The sequence below is a fragment of the Elephantulus edwardii genome, unplaced genomic scaffold, assembly GCF_000299155.1.
Source record: "Elephantulus edwardii isolate Elephantulus edwardi_28Jun2011 unplaced genomic scaffold, EleEdw1.0 scaffold00061, whole genome shotgun sequence".
Taxonomy (NCBI): domain Eukaryota; kingdom Metazoa; phylum Chordata; class Mammalia; order Macroscelidea; family Macroscelididae; genus Elephantulus; species Elephantulus edwardii.
Window position 1 is genome coordinate 7399550 of NW_006399811.1, and position 7343 is coordinate 7406892.

Here is a 7343-nt window from a genome sequence, read left to right on the forward strand (position 1 = left end):
GTTGATTGTGTAAAATTCTATCATTCTGTCCCCAGCCTCATTTCTGTCACCAAATCTTTTTTCCAACTGCTCATCCTTCTTCCTAGTTCCCAACTTTTACATTCCAGCCACCCATTATTATTAACCTTTTTATTGCAGCTGGTTCTATTGTGCCATCACCCTTTCACTTCTTACTCAGATTATTTGTGTACTTTTCTTTCTTTTCCTTTATTAATTTTGCTAGTGGTTCCTTGATTTTATTGACCTTTTTGAAGAAGCAACTTCTTGTTGATAGTTTCAGTTGTTTTTCTGGTTCATTTATTTTTGCCCTAATTTTTAGAATTTTCATTCTTTTAGAGGTTGTCAGGTTTTCTTGCTGTTCTTTTTCTGTTTGTTGGAGACGTTTGGTTAAATGCTTAATTTTCATTCTTTCTTCTGTTTTGATGTATTAGTTTATTGTGATGAATTGACTTCTAAGTACAGCTTTGGCTGTGTCCCAGGGGTTTTGGTAAGTTTTGTTTTCATTCTCATTCGTTCAAGATACTTTTTTTATTTCTTCTATTACCCAGTCATATTCAAGGGTATTGTTCAGCTTCCAGGTCCATAATCTTTTCTCCTTTGTCCTCTTGTTATTGGTTTTCATTTTGTAGCATTTTGATTTAAGAAAATGCTTTGTATTATTTCCAGTGTTTTTCTAGTCTATTGAGGCTTGCTAAAATGTAATCTATTCTGGAGAATGTGCTGGAGAAGAATGTATATTGAGCTTTCTTAGAGTGCATTAGCCTATTTATATGTATGAGATCAAATTGGTTGATTGTATAGTTTAATTCTTCAGCATTTTTCTTTACTTTCTTCCTGGTCATTCTATCTCTCCTTAAGAGTAGTGTGTTGAAGTCTTCTACTATTAGGCAAGGATTTTGAAGGTCAGTCTTACAATATGAGCATGTGACCAGGAGGGACTAGTTCTTGAAGAAGGACATTATGCTTGGAAGGGTGAAAGGGCAGTGCAGAAGAGGAAGACCCCAGATGAGATGGATTGACTCAGTAACTGGGGTAATGGGGGTAGATGTGTCAAAGACAGTGAGATTGGCTCAGGATAGAGCAGGGTTCAGAGCTATTATGCATAAGAGTCACAAGTGACTTGATGGCACATAACAACTACTACTATCATGATGTTATCTGTTTCTTTTTTCAGTTCTGTTAACATTCATTTTGTGTATTTTAAAGCTCAATCATTTCGTGCATAGATATGGTTATATTTTTTTAAAGTATAATTAAATATTTTTATTCTCTTCATTAATTTAAAAGGTAATTGTTGTTGCTGTGTACCATGGAGTCCTGGTTATATATTCTTGTTCTATTGATATTTTAAGCATTATATGGTGTCCATTCTTGTCCTTTGTGATGGTTTTTACCATGAAGTTTATTTTATTAGAGATTAATATTGCTACTTCTGCTTTTATTCTGGTTGTCATTTGCTTGGTATATTCTCCCCCCACCCCCATTCTTTTTAAGCTCTCTTTGTCTTTACTATTTCTAGTGTGTCTCTTGTTCACAAAATATGGGCATTCTCATTTATTTCAAGAAACTTTTAAATTTCATTTTTCATTTCTTCTATTACCCACTTATGTTCAAGCAGGGTATTGTTCAGCTTCCGTGTCCATTTTTATTAAATCCAATCTATAGCTCTTTTTCTCTTCACTGATGCATTTAAACCATTCACATTCAGTGAAATTATTGAGAAGTAATGTTTTATTGCTATCATTTGGTTAAGTTCTTCTGTTATGCTGTTTTTGGTTACTTTAATGAAACCTCCTTTCCATGGAGCCTGTAAGATGTAAGATGGACTTCTTCACTATTCCCTGCAACATTGATTTTGTTTTTACAAATTCCCTTGGTTTGTGCTTTTCTGAGAATGTCTTGATCTCTCTGTAATATTTGATGGACAGTTTTTCTGGGTATAGTATTTTTGGTTGACAGTGTCTTCTTTGGGTGTTTGATATATGTCATTCCACTATCTTCTTGACCACATGGTTCCTGCTGAGAAACAGGCATTTCATCTCATCGCTATCTTTTATAGATGACTCTTTGTTTTTCTTTTTTGTTTAACTGCTTTCTGAATTCTCTCCTTGTCTTTGAGTTTGGAAAGTTTGACTATGATATGCCCTGGTGTTTTTATTTTGGAAATATTCTATATGAGGTCCACTCAGCTTCTTGCACATATATTCTCTCATTCTTCATGATATCTGGAAAGTTGTCTTTTAACAACTCTTCCACAACTTTGTCAGTAACTTTTTTTCTTCTTCCTGTTCTGGAATTCCACTTATACACAAGTTATTCTCTTTGATTGTGTCCCACATTATTTTTAGACTTTCTCAATTTTCCTTCCTTTCTTTTTCTGCTTTTTGATCAAGAAAATCAGAGCCAAGAGCTTTCTCTTCTATTTTGCTAATTCTATGCTCCATCTCTTCAGTTCTGCTCATATGTCCCTCCAATATGTTGATAGTTTCTGAGACACTGTTCCTCATATTCTAGATTGTTGTTCTTGTTTTTGTAGAGTTTCTAATGCTTCATTTGTTTTATCTGTATTGTCTTGAATTATTTTTTTTATGTTCCTCTTGGCTTTTGCTTATAGAATTCTTTAGTTCTTCAAGTTTTTCTTTTACCCATTGAAAATACTCAAACATTGTTCTTTTGAATCCTGTGGCAGAAAGTTTCATCAGACTTTACAGCTTCAGGAAATTCATTGATTCTGTGTTTTGATCACTTTTTAAGATGTTCTCTTAGGGGAGCTTTGGTGGCCTAGTGGCAAGAAACTGCACTGCAATCCCAGAGATGCATGGTTCGAATCCACCAGATGCTCTGCTGGGAAAGGAGGGACAATCTCCTCCTGTACCAGTCAGATCTGATCTGATGGTACACAGACACACATACACAAAATAATAATAATTTTAAAAAAGGGGAAAAAAGGTGTTATCTTGCTTTAGTCTTTTGTAGGGTATGAAGTAGTCTGCTTTTTTGTAAGGTGTAAGGTAGTCTGCTCTTCTGTGTCACTGCGATAGAATTTTTCTTGCTTGGGGCCATCCTTGGCTGGGGATCTCACTGCTCCAGAGGAGGGAAGGTCAACTCACGCTGCCTGAAGGTCTCTTTGGTTCCTGGGCTCACAGGATGACTTGCCTCAGTTGGGGAGCTCAACATTAGTAGGGAAGGGGAGAGAGCTCATCCTGCCTGTGGTCCTTCTTCTCTCTGGTCCTTGGGTCCTTTCCAGCTGGTGAGAATGTTCACAGCAGCTGGGAACCCACCAGAAAGGGAACTGGGGGAGAAGTAGCCTGCTTCTATTACTTCCTATCTGGTCCCACAGCAAAGTTCTCTTTGGCTGCAGGGTGCACTGGGAAGGTCTGCCTCTGTAAGTGCTGCTGAGAAGACCACCCAGGCTCAGAAGCATGAAAGCGAACTGGGGGAGAACTCGCCCTATTTCTGTTCCTCCTCTCTGGCCCTGTGGCAAAGTTCTTTGTGGCTAAAGAGACACCTGAGAATGAAACTCCTCTGCCTCTCTCTCTGTCTTAGGGGTGCTGGGAGGTTCACCTCAGTGGGGAGCTCACCTGGAGAAGAACTTGCCCTGTTTCTTTTCCTTTTACTCTGGTCCCTCAGCAAAGTTCCTTGTCATTGTGGAAGCCACCAAGAAAGGAGCTCACTCTGTCTCTGTCTCACAGCTGGCTGGGACATTCACTCTGAATGGGAGCTTGACTGGAGGAGAGGTTGGCCTACTGCTTCTATTTCTTCCTCTCTTCCAAGGCTGAAAATTCTTATGCAAGCAGACTGCCTCATCTTTCTCCCATGGAGCAATTAGTAGGTTTGAACTGTAAACTTTGAGCTAGCAGCCAAATTCTTTAATCACAATACTACCAGGGCTCCTAATCTAATTAGTCTAAAAGCTAAACTAACAGCTTACTTAGCTCCATAATCAACATTCTTGGCTCCAGGAGTCATGAAATCAAAAGCAAATTGCATTGAGAAAATCTGATATCAGGGACCTTTCCAGAGTACTGAGAAGCAACGATGTCAGTCTAGGGACTAAGGTGCACCTGATCCAGACCATGTCTTCACAATTACTTGCTATGCATCAGAGAGCTGGACAATGACTAAGGATGACAGAAGAATTGATGCCTTTGAGTTGTGGTGCTGGAGAAGAGTCTTGAACATACCATGGGCCACCAAGAAAACAAATAGATCTGTCTTGGAGAGAGTGAAATTATGTTTCTCCTTGCAGCCTAGAATTTTGAAGCTCTGTCTCACATACTTTGGGCATGTGGCCAGGAAGGATCAATCCCTGCAGAAGGACATCATGTTCAAAAAGGTAGAGGGACAACATAGGAGAAACCCCGATGAGGTGAATTGATACAGTAACTGGGGCAATGGGTGTAGGTGTGTCAGACTTATTGAGACTGGCCCAGTACAGGGCAGGCTTCTGAGCTGTTATACAAAGGGTCGCTCTAAGTTGCAGGTGACTCGACAGCACATAACAACAACAACAACAACAACAAAATGAGATTATAAAACCATGGCAGATGAAGAAGACAGATTTGAATGAGGGAACCTGAGACTCTTAGGTCAAAATTGGAAAAGGCCAAAGAGACTGGAAAAAGTGTCAGTGGTGAGTACACACTATAAGTGGTTAACACACCCTTTTTCTCCTAGAAAGATAACTTACATGTGAAAGTCTAGGGTCTAGTTATATCAGTGGATTCAAGTGCCTACAAGTGGCTTAGTCTTTCTATGTCACCTCAGCTCACAGTCTGGATTGAAAGCATTTATTGAGTACTAATTTATTCAGGCTATGGTCTTTTTGGTAATTTTCTCTGCATCTGGAAGCTGGACAATGAATAAAGATGACAGTAGAAGAATTGATGCCTTTGTGCTGTGGTGTTGGAGAAGAGCACTGAGGATTCCATGGACTGCCAAAAGAACAAACAGATATAGCTTGGAGAATGTGCAGCCAGAGTGGCTCTTGGAGGCAAAGACAATAAAGCTTTGTTTCACATAATTTGGGCATATTTCTAGGAGAGACTATTCCTTGTAAAGGGACATCAGGTTTGAAAAGGTGGAGGGATCACAAAGGAGAGGAAGACCCCCAACCAGGTGGACTGATACAGTGACTGCAACAATAGGTTTGAGTGTGTCAGAGATTGTGAGGATGGCATAGGATAGGACAGGGTTCAAATCTGTTGTTCACAAGGTCACTATGAATCATACTCAACAGCCCCTACAACAACAATAACAATTATGTGCCAAGGGAGCTCTCATGACCTGGTGGTTAAAAAGCTTCAGTGCAATCCCAAAGGTATGTTGTTCAAATCCACCAGCTGCTCCATCGGAGAAGGACAGCTGTCTCCTCTTCTGCGATTTACTGCCTTTAAAAACCTGCTGAAGGATTAGCTATGAGCTCTTGTGGGTTAGTGGTAAAAAAACTGTACTGGAACTCTGAAGGTATACAGGTTGAACCCATGAGCTTCTCTGTGGGAAAAAGATGGGCAAACTCTTCCCATTCAATTTTTGGCCCTGAAAAATCATTGAAGAGTCAGCAATGAGTCAGCTCCAGCTTGATGGTGCATAACAACAACAACAACAACAACAGTTATGTGCCAAATGAGTTCTGCTGTAACTTGTAGGGAAATGCACTTGTAGGGAAATGGTAGCTGGTTTGAATTCACTGGCGGCTCCATGGAAGAAAGATGGGCCATTTCTTCCTGATGTAGAGTCAGCTATGAGTTGGTTCCTACTCGACAGCAATGAGTTTGATTTTTAATTATGTTCCAAGCAGCTGGGTTGGCATAGTTCAAAGAGAGTTGCATTGCTAACTCAAAAACTGAGTCTCGTTAGTGGTTCAAATACATAAGTAGCTCCAAGAGAATTTGGATTTATAGCCGTGAAAATCCAATGGAGGGTCATCCGTGAGTTGTTTCCAACTTGATGGCAATGAAAGAGAGAATAATGTCCCAAGAAATCATGTTGATGTAGTACATACCATATAAGGATGCTAAACAAAAGGTCAGTGTTCAAATCCACCAGAAATACCACATATAAATGGTGAGTTCTGGTGGCATCGTGGATTACATGCTGGACTGCTAACCAAAAGGTTGGCTGTTTGAGTCCACTATGCAGGAAATTTGAGAAAATGTCCTGTAAAGCTTTAGTCTCAGAAATCTTGTTGCTGTTGTGTTGTTAGGTGCTGTCAAGTCCACTACAACTCATAGCGACCCTATGAATAACAGATCTGAACCTTGCCCCAACTGGGCTGTCCTCATCATTTCTGTCATGTCAAACAGTGACAACCACAAAGGGTTTGAGCAAGACAGAGATCAGAAATTCTATGGAGTAGCAATTTTACTCAGTCATATAACATTACCGTGAATGGACACCAACTCAATGGCAGTGTGTTTTGATGTATATAAATAGACAGGTGATAATAGACAGAGTTGCAACTTGGGATAATATTGATTCCAGGATCCTTTTTAGGATAATCAGAAAATAAGGAGGTAGGGAAGGTATTTATCACTTTAAAACTATACAACCAGCTCCTATCTTCTTCTTTCAAAAATAGACTTCACGAGGATCCAAGATGGCGGCGGAGGCAGAGACAGCGCGGTGAGCTGCGGGAGCAGTGAACCATTTAAAGCAGGGCCATTATGGTCTTCCACAGACTTCGGCTTATTGATAATTGAACACTTAAACAGTTGATGACTGGCCCTCAGTGAAGACTGAGGCTCAACAACAGGAATTCACGGACTCCCAAGGAGAAATGGGCGAGTCTCGTGGCTCCCAACCCCCCCCCCCAAGAGCCTGTGCCGCGCTGAACAGCCGCTGCAGCTCCATGAGGCTTCCACAGCTGGAACCAATGGATCCCCTCACCCAGGATGGATGTTGGGCACCAGCCCTCCTCAAGACTGGTACAGTGAAGCCACCACACTGCTGCAAGGTGGACTTGGTCTGGAGAGAATTCTTGGAGCCAGGATAGCGGCTGTAGGGGAAGCGGGCGCCCTCTGGCTGCCCGCACAAGAGGGGCCGCACACCCGCCGAGCGCCCGTGAGACGGGCTGGGGAGGCACGCCCCCAATGGCTGCCCACGCTGGGGGAAGGGGCACACACCCCTGCTGGCCACCTGTGCAGGAGGTGGGGGATGGGATGCATGCCCACCATCTGCAGGTTTGGGTTTCCTTGGACAGGCCAAAGAAGACAATTACCTATGCATTGGAAAGGCCAAAGAAGACAATTACTTATGCATTGGACAGGCCAAAGAGGACGATTACCTATGCAATGGATTGCTGAAAGTCACTGTGAGTCTGATGACCTTAACAGTGGCAGCAT